The following is a 19,442-nucleotide window of genomic DNA, read 5'->3' as shown; positions in this document are numbered from 1 at the left end:
TCGCTCATGTGGAGGAAATCATCATTTATGGTGCTTTAGGCATGATAATTGGAAGATTAACTTGTTTTTTTAGGGGAAGGCCTTCATGGCTAGCTTTATTAATTTAGATAACACTTACATCATCCGCTAAAAACTTCAACAGAAAACTTGGGGGGTTATCCGACCACACAGTCGGTGGACTACCTCACCCGAAACTAGCTAGCTCATGCACAACATAGTTAGACTCTCTATTACAAAAATCTAAGTAGACCTTTCCGAATTCTTTCAGTAACACTCGACAATCATTAAGAATTGGAGCAGCAACCAATGAATGGCCTTGATTATTCTTCAATGCGTCCACCACAATAACATTATCAGATTGTATAAGGACCTTGCTGCATCCTAGGCTTTGCAAAAACAGTAGACCTTGTCTCATTGCCTCAGCCTCTGCGGAGACCACATTAGGGACATGCTCCATTGGTGTTGTACAAGCTCCAATGAATCCACCATTTTGATCCCTCACTACAGCTCCACAAGCACCTAGGCCATCTTCCACAGAAAAAGATGCATCCACGTTCAAAGCTTGAAAATCTGACATTGGCTTCCTCCATTCATTCAAGCGAGGTACTTGTCTAGTTTGTTTAGATGCACGCACAAAATTTAGAGTTAGAGCCAGCAAAGATAGAGCAGTTCGGGGTGGAGACTGAACTTGTTCTCCCCTCACCATCTCTCTCCTTTGCCACCATACGTACCAGCATGTAGCTGCAACAATCTCTGGAGTATCCACTACTCCATCATATGTTTTTTGAAATTTAGTATCACAAAGCAGGAACTCAAGGACTGCAGCGCCCGATCGGTCCACCAAAACTGCCTCATCTATTATTTCATTCAGACCGAGTTCCCTCCATATCGTCTTCGCTCTGCTGCATATAAACATAGCATGTCTTACATCTTCGGCTGCACCTTGACACCATGGGCATTCATCATTTATAGGGATGTGGCGATTTGCTAACATGCTCCGGAAAGGGATAGAATTATGAAGGTATCTCCAAATAAATATTTTGACCTTGCATGGCATCTTAAGTCTCCAGATTTTCTTCCACACAGGATGGTTCAGACTACTTGATTGTCCTCCATTAGAGCCAATTTTTGCTCCGTACTGATCCTCCCACTCAGCATAATAAGCAGATCTAACACGGAAACTACCCGTCTTTGTAAACTGCCATGTAACATAATCTTCCATTCCATACTGCGGTAAAGGGATTCGCAGAATTCGTTCAGCATCAATATGCCAAAAATTATCACAGACCAGCTGTTCATCCCAAGTACCAGATATAGGATCAATGAGGTCATTAACGGATGTCAAAACCTGATTACCTCGGATTGTAATGACTCTCCTGGACAGGCTATTAGGAATCCAACAGTCCTCCCATATGTTTATCTTGAGGTCATCACCAACTCTCCAAATGTGTCCCTTCTTAAAAGTTTGGATCCTAGCAAAGATGCTCTGCCAAACAAAATAAGATCATTTCTTTAGTGTGCTATTAAGCATGTCACCAATAGGGCAGTATCTTGCACGAAGTACTTTAGCACACAGTGAGTCATAATTTTCAATTAGCCTCCAGCATTGCTTGGCAAGCATTGCCAAGTTAAAGCAATGGATATCTCGAAACCCCATACCACCTTTCTCCTTCGGGATACACATCTTCCACCATGCAAACCAATGCATTCTTCTCTAGTTTTCATCTTCACCCCACCAATACTGCGACACTGCATCATTGATCCCCTTACAGATTTTTTTCGGGAATTTAAACACACTCATCACATAAGTCGGGATAGCTTGAGCCACCGCTTTGAGAAGAACCTCCTTACTGTCAAACGACAATGTTCTCTCCTTCCACCCAATCACCATCTTCTGAATTCTCTCCATTAGATGCAGAAAGCAATCCATGCGGTCAACCCTAATCATAGAGGGTAAACCCAAATATTTGTCAGCCAAGGCCTCTGTCATTATATCAAGAATTTGGCATACCTCTGCTTCCACTTCCACCTCCGTATTGGGACTGAAAAAAATTGAAGATTTTGCAACACTAACTAGTTGCCTCGAGGCTGCACAATAGTCATCCAATATACTCTTCAAGGACGTGGCGTTATCAGAATCTGCCCGCGTCAAAATCAAAGAATCGTCCGCAAACAAAAGGTGAGAGATTTTTGGTGACTCCCTACACACCTGGACGCCTAGTAATAGGCCTTCCCCACAGAGAAGGAATAAGTATGGAGATAGAGGATCCCCCTGTCGTAGACCTCTTGAGGGTTTGAATGGGAGTGTTTCATTTGAATTGAACCTCACCTTGTACTCTACTGATGTGACACAAGCCACGACAAGTTGGATCCATTGCTGGGCAAACCCAAGTTTCTCCAACATAGCTTGCAAGAATACCCACTCCACACGATCATATGCCTTATGCATATCTAATTTTACTGCACAAGTACCATGTTTACCTTTCTTTCTCTTCTTCATAGTATGTAGACACTCGTAAGCAACGATAACGTTGTCTGTAATTTTCCTCCCCGGCACAAAAGCGTTTTGGTTTTCAATGATGATTTCAGGTAAGAACACCTTTAAACATGCTGCCAACAATTTGGAAATTACCTTGTAAACCACATTACAAAGGCTAATAGGCCTAAATTGTGTGATTTTCTCCGCTTGTTCTACTTTGTGTATTATCACAATTGTGGCCGTGTTCCATCCTTCTGGTATCACTCAGTTGTTCACAGCTTCTGATACTTCCTTCACCAACTCATCACCCACAAGTGGCCAGAATTTTTTGTAGAAGATCGCATGTAGCTCGTCTGGTCCAGGAGCTTTCATATCACCAATGCTAAACAGCGTCGCCTTAACTTCTTTGGTTGTGTATGGAGCAAGCAAGGACTCGTTCATATACTCAGTAACTTTAGACCGAACCTTGTTAAGAACATCAGCGTTTGGGTGTGCTACTTCCGCTGTGAAGAGCTCTTTGAAATAATCTGCGATCAACTTTCCCATAGACTCTTCATCCTCCAGCCAAATGCCATCATCTCCTAGGAGTTTCCGGATTTGATTCCTTTTCCTCCTAGCTGTCGCAAAATTGTTAAAAAAGTTTGTGTTTCGATCCCCATATTTTAACCTTGGCACGGCTTCTCTGAACCCAGTATATTTCTTCCTTCTCCAATGTTTCTTCTATCAAGATGAGAATTTCACGTTGCCGGTCTGCCCCTCATCAGTAAGAGGACCCAGCCGCATCTCCTCCAGCTCCGCCTTTAGCTTTTTCAGCTGTCGCTGGGGTGCACATAGCACCTCGCGATCCCACGAATCTAGTTCAGCATGTACCGCTGCCGTACTAGCAGCAAATGACGACTGAACATCCATCCTCTCCCATGCATCTGTTACCCATTGTACCAAATCATTTTCTTTGAGCCACCGTGCTTCGAACCGCTTCACTCCCGCATGAGGTCGCTGGACATCCGAGTCTCCTTCTACGTCCAGCACTATAGGTCTATGATCTGACTTAGAATGTTCAACGTTTATCAATTTAGTATTAGGATATAGCAACCGAAAACCTCCATCACAGACTGCTCTATCAAGTCGTTCCCTTAGGCGTCTTCTACGCCACGTGAACTGATCACCGCTGAAGCCCATATCATCTAAGTGGCAGTCCACCAATGCATCTCCGAAGTCTTGCATCATGTGGTTTGGTCGTTGGGCACCTCCTTCTTTCTCATGCGAGTACAAGATTTCGTTAAAATCACCGATCACCACCCAAGGCAGGTTGTTACGATTATGTAGATCTCTGAGATAAGCCCACGAGAGATGCTTATTATCCCATTTAGGTTCGCCATAAAAACCGGTAAGCCTCCACTTCTGCTGATTTTGGCCTTCCACTACCACATCAATAAAGTTCTTATCTATACTCAACTTTTCAATCTTTACAGAGCTTCGCCAAGCCATCAGTAGACCACCGCTTGCTCCATTACTCTCAAAAACCTCCACACGATCCATCTTTAATTTCCTTCTTAATTTTTCTTCCTTCACTATATTCAGATGTGTCTCAGACAGGAACGTCACATCGGACCCCCATTGCTTCTGGATCTCCAGAAGCGCCCTAACTGCCGCGGGGCTGGCCATCCCGCGACAGTTCCAACTTACTGTTTTCATTGCGAGCAGCAATACTCCTGGAGTCTCGTAGCAGAGAACTAGAAACCAGCGACAGCACCACCAGTGCCGTCTTGGGAAACAACTTTGATGCACCCAATGATCGTTTGTCGCAGACACGACGATGCAGAGGAACAAAAAACATTGATGAAGAGAGAAAAACAATAACCGAACACATCAGCTTGGAAGATTAACTCGTAACATGCTTGGTGTGTTTGCAAACGATGTAATCATTGTTTAAGCTCTAATAAAGCTAGCCGTGATGGCCTTTTTGTCAGAAAAAATAAGAGGGCGGGGACGGATGATAATTATGAGGGAATTGTTTCATGGAGAAGTACTTGATACTTCATCATTACTTATTTTATCATCACTAACTAACACAAGGGAACAAACTTTTGTATCAAATATGGTATAATTTCACATGACGTACCAAACATAGCATTCCGAGGTGCCAAACGTTTTTTGTTTTGAACAAGTGGATGTTTTTTTGACCAACACAGTTGGGAAAACCGCTACTGTGAATTGGTGGAGGTGGTAAGCATGTCGTCGAGTTTTTACGATGCTTGTAGAGTTGTCTAATAGTCCAAAGTACAATCATTTGACTTATAAAAACACATGGTTGACATTATTTTAGATAGATCTATGTTTGATGACTACCAAGTTTCTGCTATTCCTTTCACGAAGCGTTTCCGTCCTCTCCACCAGAGTCTCCGAAAAGTAACCATGATTTAACTTCCTTCCATGGGCGCCTTCGGTGTTGATGGTCCGTCCCATCTGTGATGTCCTCTGAGCCGTAGAGGTGTGGAGGACCTCAGCCACTCATCGTCTGAAGGGACCCGACGTGTGAAGGTGTGTCTCCGGCGGATCTATCTTTGGTGGATTTGCTCGGATCTCGTCGTTGTTCGTCGGTGTTCGTGTGTCTTTGGATTGGATTTCTCTGATCTACGTTATTCTTCATCTGTGACGGTTGCTATTCTGGTGCGCTGGTCCTATGGGGTTTTAGCATGACGACTTCCCGACTGTCTACCACACCAATTTGTGCCCGACTCCGATGATGGAGGGGTGATGACGGCGGCGCGCCTTCGGCTCGCTTCAGTGCTGATAGTTGTTGCTAGGTGGTCTACGGATCTGGATGTAATTTATATTATTTCTAGTATTCATTGTGTTGGGGAACGTAGTAATTTCAAAAAAATTCATACGCACACGCAAGATCATGGTGATGCATAGCAACGAGAGGGGAGAGTGTCGTCCACGTACACTCGTAGACCGTTAAGAGGAAGCGTTATAACAACGCGGTTGATGTAGTCATACGTCTTCACGATCGACCGATCATCAGCACCGAACGTACGGCACCTCCAAGTTTAGCACACGTTCAGCTTGGTGACGTACCGCAAACTCACGATCCAGTAGATCTCGGGGAAGAGTTTCGTCAGCACGACGGCGTGGTGACGATGTTGATGAATCTACCGATGCAGGGCTTTGCCTAAGCACCGCTACGATATAACCGAGGTGGATTATGATGGAGGGGGGCACCACACACGGCTAAGAGATCAACAGATCAATTATTGTGTCTTTGGGGTGCCCCCTACCCCCGTATATAAAGGGGGGGGGGAGGAGGAGAGGGCCGGCCAGGGGAGAGGCGCGCCCAAGTGGGGCAATCCTACTCCAGGCAGGTTTGCCCCTCCCTTTCCTATTGCAAAGGGGAAGGAGGAGATGGAGAGAAGGAAGGAGAGGGGGGTCGCCGCCCCTTCCCCTTGTCCAATTCGGATTGGGGCAAGGGGGGCCGCACGCCACCTCCTGGCTGCCCTCTCTCTCCTCCACTAAGGCCCATGAGGCCCAATAGCTTCCCGGGGGGGGGGGGCGGTAACCCCCGGTACTGGTATATATCCGAAACCTCCCAGAACCCTTCCGGTGTCCGAACATAGTCATCCAATATATCAATCTTTACGTCTTGACCATTTCGAGACTCCTCTTCATGTCTGTGATCATATCCGGGACTCCGAACTACCTTTGGTACATCAAAACACAAAAACTCATAATACCGATCGTCATAGAACTTTAAGCGTGCGGACACTATGGGTTCAAGAAGTATGTAGACATGACCGAGACATGTCTCCGGTCAATAACCAAAGTGGAACCTGGATGCTCATATTGGTTCCTACATATTCTACGAAGATCTTTATCGGTCAAACCGCATAACAACATACGTTGTTCCCTTTGTCATCGGTATGTTACTTGCCCGAGATCTGATTGTCGGTATCTCAATACCTAGTTCAATCTCGTTACCGGCAAGTCTCTTCACTCATTTCGTAATGCAACATCGTGCAACTAATTCATTAGTCACATTGCTTGCAAGGCTTATAGTGATGTGCATTACCTAGAGGGCCCAGAGATACCTCTCCGACAATCGGAGTGACAAATCCTAATCTTGATCTATGCCAACTGAACAAGTACCATCGGAGACACATGTAGAGCACCTTTTTAATCACCCAGTTACGTTGTGATGTTTGGTAGCACCCAAAGTGTTCCTCCGGTAATCGGGAGTTGCATAATCTCATAGTCATAGGAACATGTTTAAGTCATGAAGAAAGCAATAACAGTAAACTAAAACGATGGGGGGTCAACTTGTGACCATCACTATTGGTAACTGAAATGTCATTGCTTTTCATTTGCGACCAAACACAGAAGGTCAAAAGATGGCGGTCGTAAACTGAAATTAACGACCTTCTCTGTGAGAAGGTCGTGGAATTCCATGACCAAAACAAAAGGTCGTTGATTGCGTGACCTTCAGTTTTGGTCGCTAGCTCTCTGCCCAGGCCACGTCGGATCCACCGTGTCAAGCTGACATGGCAAAATTGCGACCAAATAAAAATGTCATTTCAATTTTTTTTCGTTTTTTTCTTAATCTCGGGTCACTATGGCTTAATCTCGGGTCTATATGCTTAATCTCAAGTCAAATCGGCTTAATCTCAGGTCTATATGCTTAATCTCAAGTCAAATCGCACTCCGTGGTCAAACTTCCCGGAAGGTCACCCATCCTCACACTACTCTAGCCCGAGCACACTTAACTTCACAGTTATATCCAACCCCAGCACCAGCTCACTTAACAGTCACTTGTTGATATATCTATCATATCAATCCTATTAAACCTTGTTGATGTCTAGGACTTTGTTCATGTTAATGAGTGTGATGAAATTTTGAAAAATATTTCAAACTTCCCGGTCATATTACGTAACATATTTTTAAAAAATTCAAAAAAAATCGAAACCAATTTTTTTTCTGTTACTAGTGGCACACCTAGCTTGAATTTTTTTTCCATTTCCCCCCGTCAAGATCTTAAAAGTCCCGTATATTTTATTCTGTTAGGTTTTTGGGGATTCTGAAAATCTTGAACAACGTTCCCCCGGTTCAATTCGGATGTAACTTTTCGAGTAGATAATCTTTCATATAAAAAAACTTTTTAATCCGAGTTCGTATGCAAAAGTTATGCCCCTTTTTACTAAATTTCAGAGAGATTTTGCAAATAAAGTCAAAATTCATATTTGTAAATTTTTCCAACAACTAGACCACATATCACGTGGGAAACTTATTTTCTTTTATTTTTTTGACATTTTCTTTTATTTTTTTTTAAACTGAAAAGGCGGTCCGGGGGTGCATTTGGTTAGCGGTAGCGCACCAGGGGATAGTGCACCATTACTAGTTGTAGTATAATGGCGCACCATCACAAAGTGCGCCATTACTATGTGTATGACCTGGTCAAACCTTGATCAAACTTAGTAATGACGCACTTTGTGTAGGTGCGCCATTAGTAAGTTTGACATAGTAATGTCACACTATACCCTGGTGTGCTATTACTAGTTTTGAAAGAAAAAGAGTATGTGGTGTGGCGCATAGAGTGTGACTAGTAATGACGCACTATGCCCTTGTGTGCCATTACTAGTTATGGAAAAAAAATTGTTAGTAGTGGTGCACCGTGGGTGTGGTGCGACATTAGTGATATGGACACTAATGGCGTACCTACACATGGTGCGCCACTGCTATATAGCAGTGGCGCACCACATAGATGATGCGCCACTGCTATATACATAAGTGGTGCGTCATTAATGTCCATATTAACTATCATCTTTTTCCTAGTAGTGTAAATCATACTAATGCTACATGGAATAAGGCACGAGTGGAGGAAATCTTCTTGGCGATGGATTCGCGTGTTATCCTGGGAATCCCAATCTGTACTCGAGCCATGCAGGACTTTTGGAGCTGGCAGTTTGAGAGGCATGGTTCCTTTACGGTAAAATCAGCTTATAATATGCATGTCGCCACTAGACAGCGACGGGAAGGTACATCAGGTTCTTCGAGCAGGGGAGCAGAAGCAAGATTAGAATGTTCCTGTGGAGGCTCTCTAAACACTCTTTGCCGATGGAAGATGTCCGAGCACATAGGCACATGACTGATACATCTTCTTGCGGTCTGTGCTGGTCTTTGGATTCATGGACACACTCTTTAATCAACTGCACAACATCACGAAGCACTTGGACACTCGTTGATGATGACATGGCTCAGGTTTTGAGTTCTACATCCGAGCCGAGTGCGAAGCAATGGCTCTTTACACTTATGGAATCTTTATCACATGAGAATATTGTCTTGCTCACTGTCACTCTTTGGGCGATTTGGACTGCCCGACGCAAAGCTATCCACGAAGGCATATTTCAGACTCCGCAAACTACCACCGTCTCCTTTGTCAAAAGATTCATCGATGAGCTGGGGATTATCAGTGAGAAGAAGCCAGTACAGCAGCCTAGTGCAGCTCATGCACCTTCTCCCCAGCGACACAAGGCACCACCGCCGGGTTTCGCGAAAATTCACGTACATGTGGGTGTAATGAAAGGAAGAGGTGTGGTTCAGCCGCAGCTGTCTGTCGGGACAGCAATGGTTAATTTCTGCGCAGTTCAGCGCTGGTTATTGAAGGTATTGATGACCCTGCAATTCTTGAGGCTATAGCTTCAAGAGAGGGGATTGCTCTAGCTGTGGATCTCAACGTCCAGAATATTGTTATTGTATGTGACTTCAAGCAAGTCGTTTCCGATATAAACAAAGGTAGCAAAGGAAGATATGGTGCTATACTTAGTGAGATCATTCTCAATTCAGCTCATCTTCTGTGTAATTTTGTTTCCGAGGGTCGTGCTGTTAATTATGAAGGACACAGTCTAGCTAAATTTTCATTACGTCGGGGTCTAGGACGCCACGTTTGGCTTGGCCTACCCCATGACCAAAACTGTATCCCACTATCTGTGGATTTTGAATAATAAAATGGCGTTTTACCCCTCAAAAAAATCTCTCGCACCAGTTAGCGGCGCTCGTTGCCCTTGCCGCCGGCGTAGCTACGCCGTCGCCTGCGCCACTCTCCGCCTCCGAAGCTACATCCTCGTCCACCTACTCTCTTGTCCCACCACGTCTCACCGCTACCCTCTCTGCCGTCTCCTTTCCGCCGCCGCAGCCCCCGTTTCCCCACACACCGGATTCGTGGTTGAGGAGAACCTGGTCGACACGTGCGGCCTCACCCGACCACAGGCGCTGAAGGACTCCACGAAGCTCTCCCACCTCAAACCCCCCTCCAAGCCAGACACCGTCCTCGCCTTCCTCGCCGGCCTCGGCCTCTCCACGGATGACATCGCCGCCGCCGTTGCTAGGGACCCGCAACTCCTCTGCGCCGGCATGGAGAGGACCCTGTCCCCCATCGTAGTCGGGCTCACCGGCCTCGGTCTGAGATCGTGCGCCTCGCCCTGCTCTGCGCGAACCATTTCCGATGCAATTCCGTCGTCTCCAAGGTGAACTACTACCTGCGCCTCTTCGGATCCTTCGAGAAATTCCTCCAAGCGTTGAAGCGTAACAACGGTCTCCTCTCGCACAGCCTCGAGAGGGTGGTCAAGCCAAATGTGGCGTTATTGCAGGAGTGCCCGCTAGGTGCTTGCGATATTGGCAGGGTGTGCACCACTGTGCCAAGGATGCTCACCGCCAGCACGGAACAAATACGGGCGGTGGTGGCGTTAACCGACGGTCTTGGTGTGCCCGTTGGCTCCGTGATGTTTAGGAAAATTCTGCTGTCTGTTGCATTCCTCAGCGAGGAGAAGATTGCTGCCAAAGTGAAGTACCTGAAGAGCACCTTCAGCTGGTCGGATACTGAGGTGGGCATTGCTTTGTCCAAGGTTCTGTCTGTGCTGAGCAGGTCAAAGAACATGCTGCAGCGCAGATCCGAGTTCCTTCTCTCTGAGTTGAAGTTGGAGCCGGCCTACATTGCTCATCGACCGGCAATGCTCACTTACAGCCTCGAGGGCCGGCTCAGACCCTGCTACTATGTTGTGAAATTTCTTAAGGAAAATGGATGGCTAGCGCACATACATAGCTACTATACAGCACTGCTTTGGATTGAGAAGGTATTTATGGAGAAGTACATATGCCCTCACATGAAAGCTGCACCACACCTTGCTTAAGACTACGCTGCGGCCTGCCGAAGGGAAGTGCCGACAAGATTCAGATTACATCACCCAAGAACGAGCTATGAAAATCGGTAAACTGTGACGGTGCGAGTTTTCATTCTCCATAGTAAGCTGGTACTTCCTATTTCTGTGTACTTGGCCTAACTAGATGCTGTTTTTCTGCCCTGTTAGATGCAGAATCTGATTGAACTGATGATTTGGTTCCTGATTGCTGATATCTTATCATTTAGTAGGGAATAAACCATGGATTGGTTATGAACTTGTTCATCCTGATGCCATGTTATTTAGCACACATATTGGAGCTAAGAAAGTGCGGAAATAGGCCATTCTGCAATGCATTAATTTGTATGTCCTGGCTTACATTACTTATCACTCGGCACTCTATTATACACTGGCTGGCCGACTGGAATTTTGGTTCTGTGTTCTAAAGCTTCTTAAGGCAATTGTTTTTTTAATCCTTACAGCACAACAAAGATTTTGCATGGCGCAAGATGGCAAGCCTTGTTTCAGTGTTGTTGCCAAACTAGATGTTGGTCTCTGGTATATTATGTATCTCACATGCTAGTTTGGTCACCGCTAACGCTTGATCCAGTAATTAGATTCACGAGTACTGGTATGTCCATGTCATCATAAAATTTCATTTGAATGGCAATTATGGACCTTTTCTTTTGTGGTGAACTGTTTTGGACTTGCTGATGGCCACAATATGTTGATCAATCTGAGGATGCAGTTTTGACCCAGTTTGTTGGTTGCTTGTTCCACTTCTTCTAAGCTAAAAATCTTAGTTCTTTCTGGAGCATCTTTGTTTGAAGAGATTAAATGTTTTGAAAGGCATTCATGCTTTGCTAGTTTGAATACCCATCTAACACGCTCCAGCTGGTTTGTATATCTGTCTTCATCCATTACTAGTAAGGATTCAGCACATTTACAACAATCCCAGCCTGTATCTTTGTCTTGTGTTTTTTCTTCTTGAATACGCATAAGCTAGAGTATCATTGCATTGATAGAAGGAGTGGGAAGAGGTATAAGGGTCACTGTTTCAAATAGCCCGCTATAGCTCCGCTATAGCACGCTATAGCGTTTATAAAAGGTCTTGCGCTAAGAGACTTTGGTCCAAACAAATGAACAAACATTTTAAATAGCGCGCTATAGCTTCGCTATAGCACGCTATAGCATTTGAAAGAGGTCCGACGCTAAGATGCTTAGCGCGCTATTTAAAACTTTGATAAGGGTACCATCATATGGGACACGTACACAACCTGGAAGCTAGAGCGGAACACGGGGTGCTCAACCCGAAGGAAAACAAAGGCCTGACTCTTGGAAGAATATTAAACCCTTTGGCTGTTGCCCTAGCCCAAAGGTGTGCATCTTCCTGGATAGACTGTACCAGGGGTGAAGCAGAGGGCTGCTGCGAGTTGAAGACACAACCGTTGCTGGAGGATGATGGAGGAAATACCTCGGCAGCAAGAGGACGCCCACCAGTCTGCGAACGTCCACGTCTGGTCTGGGGCGTGGCGGTATACCGATACCAGGAGAGGATTTTGTGCCAAATCTGCCGCTAGAAGGGGCAGTCAGTGAGTAGATGTTGCATCTCCTCGGAAGCCTGATCACAGAGGATGGCCGCCTTGTGCTAGTTGTTTGGCGGTCCACAACAGAGAATTCTATTTCATTTTTTCCTGGCCTGTTATTTTCTCAAGTTAGTAGAAGGGAAAAACTTGGCTATGTCCCAAATCAAAGGCAGACAAATAGGGACACAAGCATATATGTTGTGCGCACATATGTGTTGTGTCACAACATGAATGGGAAAGAAAAACTCGACTGTTTCCCTCATAATCGGGTCAATTTGTTTAGGTTTTCGATCCGCTTTTCCTTGTAAACTAGCTCATGGTTTTTGACCCAGTTTTTCTCATGACCTGGTTCAGTTTCTTTTGAACTGAGATCGATATTTAGATGCCCCCCCCCCCACTGGAAAGCTTATTGGGCAAACGGATAGCATATCCTAGGGAAATTTATCCTGAATCGACGACGAGGGAGGTGTTTGATAGTATTTTTAGTAAAAAAAAGAAGCCCACCAATGTGATGATGAGACTACAGGACTTGTTCCATCGTGAAATCTACCATACGGAATAGTTTACTAGACATACGCTGTAGCTATTCAGAAGAAAAACTTCCTATGACTATCCAGAAAGATACATGATAACCTCATCAATCACCAAATCTGAAGATACATGTAGCAATGAAGGTTGGAACATACTAGTGCTAGCAAACATCCTATCAGGAGACTGAATGAAATGTCATATGCATCATTGTACACATCAGGAATTATGTTCTATGGATATTGGGAGTAATTGGCCCGATTGGAAATAGAAACAAGAACCCATGTCCTGGTGTCTTCCTTGTAATTCTGAATACACCAGTCTAAGACAAATCATTCAGAATGTTTCTTGGGACAAGGCTGCAATTTCATCAATTACTTTAGTTGGGAGGCGTGCTACCTGGCCCATTTTTGAATCTAGAGTAATATATGTGGAGCTATAACCACAGAAGCCTTCTGATCTTTCAAAACCAGGATGATTATTCTCGGACCTTGGGCACGACATTCTATGCCACAAATGACCAGGAGCAGAACCGGTAGGTGGCCTCAAGTGTTGTGAACCTGCAATAACATAGTCAGTCTCGAGCCATTCGCTAAACATCCAATGTTGCTGGTCAGGAGAAATACCGTTGTTGTTTCCATGGTCTATTAAGGGCTTGAAATATTCTAGTGCAAAATTGGGAGCATGTACGATGGGTAATGAATCCTTGACCTCTTGGACAAGGAGGAAGCTGATGAAAGATTTCTTGACATTCTGGTGCATGGGGATTGAGGAGGATGTCGAGGATGTAATCCTTGACCTGACAGTCCAAGAAGAGGATGCCGAGCATGGAAGTTGTGACCTAGTAGTCCAGGAGGAGGATACGGACAATATGAGCCTAGCTCTGCTAGTACCAGAGGAGGACGCCGAAAATATAGGCCATCATCGACTGGTGCACGAAGAGGATGAACATGGTATGATCGTTGATCTGAAAGAAGAGAAGGATGACGTCCATGATCAGCAAGTACTAGAGGAGGACATCGAGAGAATAAGACTTCCATGCATGTGGACTAATATATAGTACAAGCTTACTGCATATCGCTTCTTGTGATTCCACATGAGTGCCCCCGATTTCTTGTATTTTCGCAATACTTATCTCTCCCTTGCTTGTGTTTAGAATGTTTTAAATAGCGGGCTATGGAAAACAGCGGCGGACCTCCAAATAAGCTATAGCGGGCTATTTGTGAAGGCGACCATTTAGCGGCACCCTGCTGAAAAGGCTATAGCGGGCTGTAGCAGAGCTACAGCTGGCTATTTAAAACTATGGTGTTTACTGGGGATTTTCGGTCCTGTACAACAAAACCGATTAATGAGTCTTGGTTTGTATCGATTGTTGACTCACCTTTCCAGAAACCATATTTTGCCTTGTGTCCAGGACATACATAAATATATGAACCATCTTCCGTAGTTGCTAAACCAATTCTTTTGTTCAATTTTAACATCTTCGCAACCTGCATCGGTGTCATAAATAGCTTAAGCATAATATTCTGAATGTCCATACCTTCTAAAGACAATAAATGAAAAATCAAGTGTCAATCTTACCTGCTTCATTCCCAATAAGCCGTTTTTCGAAGACTCAACATTCAACAACAGTGAAATCACCTAATATGATATTGGTTGCCAGAAAGTCAGTTCATGTTTATTTTTGTGATGTTTCAGTAACTATTAAAACTTATGATGAAGCAAACTGACGCTAACAAAGACATAGTTATCTAGGTATATCAAATACAATTTCAAACTCATTTTAGCACAAAAGTAAATAATCCTGAAAGGGGAGAATGCCAAATCATAAGAACAAGGATGAATGTTCTGTAATGTAAGAATGTGATCTTACCATTATTGACCGGCTTTGAGAGTGACAAAGATCCTTGAGGATTTTTTCTTAAATCCCCCCATTTCACTCTTCCTTTCATTTCTATGGTTTTCAGACAGACAATATCTTGAATTTTTTCCCCACTGCAAAGAGTACACATGGAAATAATCAGAAAAAACATGATTCGAATGTCCACCATTCAAAACAACTAAATATTTGTTTCTCAATCTAAAATATGTGACTCTCAATCTAAGACACAAATATAATCCTGCTTTAGGATTATAGTGGAAAAAATATCATCTTGGAAGCTCATTACTCTGACATGTCTGCCACAACACTTTGGCAGGCATTGCTCTTTTTGTTCGAGACATTGTATGTCTCCATGGAACCAATTTTAGTCTTTGGCTAAATGTGATTTTGGGAGATGTGATACTATTTTGTTTTGGTAGGACACATGGTCTGATCATACTATGCAATCTAAATCCACCCAATTGCATTATTGTACTATTGATGAGGAAGAACACCATTCAGAAGGCCTTAACCTGTGAATCTATATATGATATGTTTCACTCCTATCATCCATGGCCTACTCCCAATGCAACAACCTTGTCATTATTCTTGATAAATTAAGCTACATTGATGATGATGGCTCCTAGAAACTCTCTATGGGCAAGGTTCTTTTTTTACAGTAACAAAATTTACAAGACTATAACCAATCATGATCCTTCTCCCACCCCTATGTCATGGATATGGAAGCCATATTGTAAACATAAACATAGGCTCTTTTCTGGCTTTTACTTGACACGATCTATAATAGAGATATTCTAAGGAAGGACTGCAACACGCTTACTTTTGGATGTGACTTTAACCAAAACTTTTGGTGGATGTTGAACCAAGACTGGAATTTGGGCATGCAACTCATGTATACGTTAGAAAAAAGTAAAACCAGGAACCAAAACAAAGGCTTCTCTAGGACGGTTTCTTGTATGCTGGAGCTAATGGAATCACAATAGTATGATCATATTTGGTGGTAAGACACCTACCATTCATGAATGTTTTAGCATATTCAAAGAATACTTTGCTAATGATACATACAGAGCAAAACCTTGCCTCAAAGAGGGAATGCAAGAGTGCTTAGATCCTTTATAAGCGTAGTAGGATCTTTCCCACTATTTCCCTCTCCAAAATTGATACACGGGATATTTGAGCAGGAAAAGGAAAATAGACATGAACATAAGTGCACATATACATACGGAATATACACTATTTGATGACCAGTACAAAAAGTCGGTAATATATATGCAAACTCATGTTACATACAAAAAGAATAGAATCATATGTAGTGGAGATGTTGCAACAATGAAATGTTTCAATCCTGAAATAATTACCATGTTAATAACCTCTATAATTCATACAATAATATGACGAAATACTCATTTTGTTGGAGTTTGACATGTTTTGACCTCATTGGCCTCTCACTATCAAATCCTTTTTGGACAATATGCCCCACTAATTAGTACCAATAGAAAATGTATGTGCTTTCCTTGTACAATTATGAAAAGTGATGCCTAAAGGACCAAGATCATCTCACGTCCTACACAACAACTTCAAGGATTCAACACCTATTATGTAAGGAAATGGAGATTTGACTGGATTGAGTAGTAAACAGTTACATAACTTAGAAACACGGTGCAAACTTCTACCAATCAACATCCTAGTAAGGATATATGTTGGGTTGAGTGTATGTGTGGGGTGTGTGTATGGGTTTGGCCCAAAGTCCCACCCTTGTGTATATCTACTCATACATGTAGGTTATAGCTAGAGGGCAAGAGAGTGTTACCGATTTTCCCCCAAGAAACAACATGGTATGGTCCCTGTAAGAAAAACATGGCATGACACCCAGGTTAAAACTAATTAAAGTCATTGCTTGTGGTGAGAGGAAAGTTGGTACTCGTAGTCGTAGTTGTGGGTTAAGAGAGGTTCTGGTGCTAGTGGAACTTCTGGAGTGAGGGGAAAATTTCATGGGAGAAGCTGCAACACATCCGTAGCCCTTAGAGCAGAGAGAAGAGGTGCTTATGGCCAGGAGCACGGGGCAGCGCAACAAATTGGTACTGAAGCTTTTGTTGTGCAACCAGGGACCGGTCCCCTCCTTGTGGCTCGTGCAGGAATTGTAAGTCGTGGGTGCTGGGGGTAGCAGCAAGAGGCGGATGTGTGGCTGGCTGGTTGCTCGAAATCAAAAGCTCATCCGAGACGACCGTCGATAGTGCGTGCAAGTAAAAGAACCTGTAGGTCTGCGGTGTTGGTCTGTGGTGGTGAAAGGAGAGATGGGTGATGTATGTACAGATACTATCCATTGGAGGTAGCGATGTTGGTGTAGTGAGTACTGTAGCAAAGAAGCAGAGAAGAGTTGTGTTGCCTGAATCTGTTTTTGGGCCGCTAATGTTGTTGTCTTATAGTGGATTGAAGGAGAATTTTTTTGCTGGTTGCTGAAAGAAGGCAACTGAGAACTTCTTGTAGGAGGTGTGGTTTGTGTTTGTGGTAGAGCAGCGTGGTGGATTTAGGGCCTTGGTGTGCTAGTTGCATTGAACCTGGTTGTTAATTGTTCTTGCTCAAGTAAGCTGAAACAGAATATCTAATAGGGAAGAAGAGAGGAGACATAGTTCCTTGCTCTTTGTGCTTTCTAGTGAGACTGGACAATGGGGGAAATTCAAAAATTGAGAAGCCAATTCAAAGACCCTAAAAAAACTCATAGAATCTTCAACCATAGCCCTAGGGCGCAAAAAAGCAGTTGGAGTAAAATTCGAGGCTCAAAAAAGTGAATTTTAGGGCACCAGAGAATGTTCACAACAGCCTAAAATTGGTGCCCTGAAATACAATGCAGCTGTCGTTTTGTGGGTGTTCTATTTTAGGGAAGCTTTTGGAGAAGCGTTTCTGGCAAAAAGTGATATAAAACAACCATTTTATTGAGGTCCTGCATGGTCCCCCATTTGGAGCAAATTTTTCGGCAGCAGCCGAAGTGTTGTATATTTGCAGCATATGGCCGCTTGCGGCCGCCGTTGTAGGGTAAGGCTTTGCCGGAATTGTCGTAGAAAGATTAGAGCCTCTACGCATACTATCGTGTATGCTGCCTGGCCAGGAGGCTGTCAGAGGTGTTGAGGAGGCTCTATGCAGGAGGAATCGATGGGGTTTCACCGGAATCAACAATTCCTTTGCGGTGGAGGTACTAGCCAGAGATGAAGGAGACAGACTGGGATGCTTGCAAGCCTCACCTCATGGAAGGGGTCCACGGTGAGTGTGGTGGAGACGGGCTAGTGTAGTTCCACATCAGGGCGCCATAATCTCGCTCAGATTGCTCCCAGTGGTTGTGCCCTATCAAGAAGGAGGAGGTTATAGGCCGCCATCGCGTCGGTGGCACGGGCCTCTTTGCTGAAGAGGTCAAGGTGGGTAGAACCAACGACGAGGTGGATTGGTGGAGTTCATTGATGGTTTTTTAATTTCATGATCTGCTTTTGATCTGTCATTGATGATTTTAAAATTCAACTAAAAGTTCACGATTGTCTCTTGATGCATCCTACATGTGCTTGAGTAAGCATGATGCGGTGTGTTTTATTCTGTAGATCTAATAGTTGATTAGGTTGCGTCCCAAGTGTTTGTTCTGTCGCTAGAGGACAATGAATAGAGAGGGAGGGGTCCCTAAAGAATGATGAGCCAGTCTTTCGTAGGTGGGGTTAATGGTGTTCGATTTACGAGTTAGGAATTCTCTCTTCAGAAACAAGGAAACAAAGCCATTGAGATGATACATGCTCCCAGCATTAGTGAATTCATTGTGGACCAATTGGTAGAATAGATCATTGTAAGTGGCACAACATACAAGTTGATTCTTATAATTCAGACATTTTCTAAATGACTCTATCCCTTTGTGCGTATATGACTAAAGGGCATATTGCTTCTTCAGCCTTATTTGAGTATATAAGGCGTGCATGCAATTTTAATAATACTCTCTTTTTTGCTCCCATTTATTCGTTGTCTTTTGAGACTGAATATTTTTTCACTCATACCCAAGACACAAATAGAAAGAAGCCACATCAATTTAGAAGCAACTATTGTGGCTAATAGTTCAACGGGCAAATTTTTTTCCTCAGTGCTCCATAATATTTAAGCTAGTATTTTAACAAATTGAAAGATGGTCCAAACATTCTCTTTCACTGGTGCGGTTCAATGAAGGTGAGCCACGCGGTGGCCGAGATCAATGCCTTGGGATTGACCATCAGACATATTGTGATAGGGTGGACACCACGCTCACTATTAGTGATGGTGAAAAGAAGGATAAGCAGTGACACGGGTAGGGGCGCCATATTGAAGTAGAGGATGTAGACCCGTGGGAGTCTTGAGCCATGCTTACTCGGCTAGGGGCATTTTTTTTCTCCCGTTGCAACGCACAAGAATGTTTGTAAGTAGAATTAAATTACATAAGCTTGGAGAATCAAGTAGTACATTCTCTAACAAAGGGTTAGCACTCAAGTAATATAATTTAGCTTGTAACAGGATGGTAATGATAGATACTTATCACCCATCTCAGGGGGAGTGTTTTTTTAGAAGTTGAGGGGGAGTGTTGGGTTGAGTCTATGTGTGGGGTGTGTGTAGGAGTTTGGACCAAATTAAAGCTCCACGCTTATTTATGTCCACTCATACTTGTAAGCTGTAGTAGAGATCAAGAGAGTGCTCCAGATGTACCCCCGAGAGACAACAACATTTTAGTGTGAATAGTGTCATCTGAGTTACACCGTCATCCATGATGTTTGAATTAATGTGGTTGTAAATCATTACCA

General features: G+C 43.8%; 1 pseudogene; it reads right to left on the bottom strand.

Moving 5' to 3' along the window:
- Positions 1-13,140: 13,140 nt before the first annotated feature.
- The window catches only part of LOC119318753, an 11,316-nt pseudogene continuing 5,014 nt past the window's right edge, over positions 13,141-19,442 (bottom strand).

Source organism: Triticum dicoccoides, chromosome 6A (genome assembly GCF_002162155.2).
Source record: "Triticum dicoccoides isolate Atlit2015 ecotype Zavitan chromosome 6A, WEW_v2.0, whole genome shotgun sequence".
NCBI lineage: Eukaryota > Viridiplantae > Streptophyta > Magnoliopsida > Poales > Poaceae > Triticum > Triticum dicoccoides.
Note: the sequence above shows the minus strand (reverse complement) of the source record. Positions and strands in the feature narration are given on the sequence as shown.